Source organism: Lipotes vexillifer, unplaced genomic scaffold, assembly GCF_000442215.2.
Source record: "Lipotes vexillifer unplaced genomic scaffold, Lipotes_vexillifer_v1.1 scaffold1639, whole genome shotgun sequence".
In the NCBI taxonomy this organism is placed as follows: domain Eukaryota; kingdom Metazoa; phylum Chordata; class Mammalia; order Artiodactyla; family Lipotidae; genus Lipotes; species Lipotes vexillifer.
The window spans coordinates 1,196,898-1,199,496 of record NW_006782296.1 but is presented as its reverse complement, the minus strand read 5'-3'; positions in this window follow the sequence as shown (position 1 = coordinate 1,199,496).

Here is a 2,599-nt window from a genome sequence, read left to right as displayed (position 1 = left end):
GAGAGTGGCAGGAGCACAAGCGGAGTCAGTGGGCAGCAGTCAAGGGACAAAAGGGCCCCTTGAATTAGAGGCTGGCAGGTTTGGAAAACACTGGGCACCTTGTGTGCAGGTTGAGGCCGGGTGACGTGTTGATCTATCCTGGGATCAAGTTGGGTCTCGTAGGCAGGAGGGCATCCTGGCAAGTTCTGACGTAGAAGATGGGCACAGGGAGTGGGAGGTCATCTTGTCCCCAACTCGGCTTGAAGTGGGGCACAGCTTGGCTGAAGGCCGTGTGGAAGGGGGTCCAGGCATCCTCTTCTTGGGACCTGCAGCGTTCTGCCGTCTAGTTCAGAAGTCAGTCTAGGAACTGGCCTGAGGCTTCGGATGATGAGGCCCTCAGATTGGGGAAGCAGGAGAGGAGGCGCCACAGAGAATGGGGCCTGAGTCAGGCTGGGAGGAGGTGGGTAGAGGTGGAGGCCGGGAGCTGTGTCTGCCTGAGGCAGATGTGCATCACAGTGTGACCTAGAACAGAGGGAGAGGGGACATAACTGTCCAACAACAGGGCTTGGTTACATTAATGCACATAGTGGAAAACCATGCAACTGTTAAAATGATGATGTAGATAAATATTTACTGATATGGAAAGATGTTCACAACATATTGTCTAGTAAAAAAAAGCCAGTTACAAAATAATTTGTACAGCATGAGCCTACTTTTAAAAAATGAATTTATATGTGTAGAAAAAAAATCCGGTAATGTTTATATCTCCAGGTGGCAAAATTATAGCTAATTAAATTTTGTTTTGCTTATCTGTATTTGCTGATTTTTCTACAATGAAGGTATAATAAAAAATAATGAAGGTCTGACAAACAACCATGACCGAGTCTGTCTATTTCTTTGCTCCTCTGTGTGGACAACTTCAGATAGTTAAGGGCTGAGTGTGGAGCTGGGTCTGAAGGTTGGATAGGAGTTGAAGATGGAGGGAGAGGGCCTAGGTGGGTGACAGGGGCCCAGCGAGTGGCTGAAGGGGTTAAAGAGGGGGCCTCATCTGCCGCTGCTAAAACCAGCTGAGCCTCTGTCTCCCAGACACAATTACTGAGAGTCCCTGACAAGCCCTTCCTGCTCTGTTACATCTTTTTCCTCCAGGACCCTTTGCGCTCATTTCAACTAGATTTCACTTGTACAAAGAGAGAAGGCCACATGCTGTGACTTGCCTGGCAAGCTGGAAGGGCAGCCTCTTCAAGCCACGGAGAGGAGTTGGGGCAAGGGTTTGTCCCCAGTCTTGTTCTTCCTTTAATGTCACTCCCCGCCCCCATCCTTCCCCGGCCCCTCAACCCACAGCAGGATCAAGGGACTGGGTGCCCCCTCCTCAAGATTCAAGATTCCCCTCCCCATGATACTGCTCAGGCCCAGGGTCAGACTCTGCTAAAGAATTAGGGATTCTCACCTCCTCTCTCTGCTTGGGACTCACTGGGAAATCCTGGCAAGCAGGCTGTAACCTGCCCAAATGAAAAGCATCTCCCCTGGCGTGGACGAGGGGGCATTGCCCAGATAGGAGCTCAGGGGCTGCGCTGGCTCTGACATCTGGGGAGGAGGCGAGTAGCCAGACCCTGTCTGCAGAGCTGGAGACCTGGCAGTGCTGGGCTACCCCCAGGGCTTCCCCTTGGTGCCCACTGAAGGACTCACCACTGTGAGGTGCCCACTGAATGACTCACCTTGGCACAAACACAATGGTCAGGGGTGGGCACAGAGCCTGCTCCCTGCTGCACCCCAGCCCCCATCAGATGCTTTCCGAGAAGCTCTTTGAGCAAGGGGCTTGGGCTGCACCCCACCCAACAGGCTGACATCTTGGGATAAAAACAGCACAGCCCCCTGCAAGGGCTGCCCTTGCCACGCGACACCCTCACCGGCAGTGGAGAACAAGGCGCCATTCAGCAAGTGCTCGGGAAAAGGCATCAGAAGCCCAGGCGTGGGCAGTGGGCAGTGGGGCGGTGGAGGGGGGGCAGGAGAGGAAGGCTGCCCACTTCCCAGAAGTCCAGGGACACAGATGGGTGAAGGGCCTGGGCAGGGTACTGACCCCGGGGGACCAGATAGAAGGTGTGATTGGATCTGAAATCTCAGGGGGCAACAGGGCCCAGGCCCCAGGCTCCCAGTTCAAACCCACTGGCTGCTAGGTTCCCAAACCCACCGATTCCCCAGAAGCCTTTCCCAGCTTCTCAGCTTGATGTGTGGGAACTTGAAGGAGATAAATCTCCAGTGTGAGAGTGAGGTGAGGGGTGGCCAGGGAAACGGGGTGTTACAGGAACAAAGAAGGGAGTTGGGACAGCCAGCTCATTCATAAGTGCTTTGTGGAGCTGTCAAGGCCAGCGCTCTGGGAGGGCGTGTGGGGAGGCTGGGCAAGGAAGGGGTGAGCCCGATGAGGCTGAGGCTGGGGCTTAAGGATGACCCAGGGGGAGGGCCAGAGAGTACAGCGCCTGACCCCACTTACCCTATCAGGGGCTCCACGTTCCTTCCATCATTCCCCCACTGCTAGACAGAGGCCTCAGTTGACCCTCCAGACAAAGGGCCGGTTCTAATTCCAGCCCACAGCCCCGCACCTGCAGAGGGGGAGAAAGCAGGA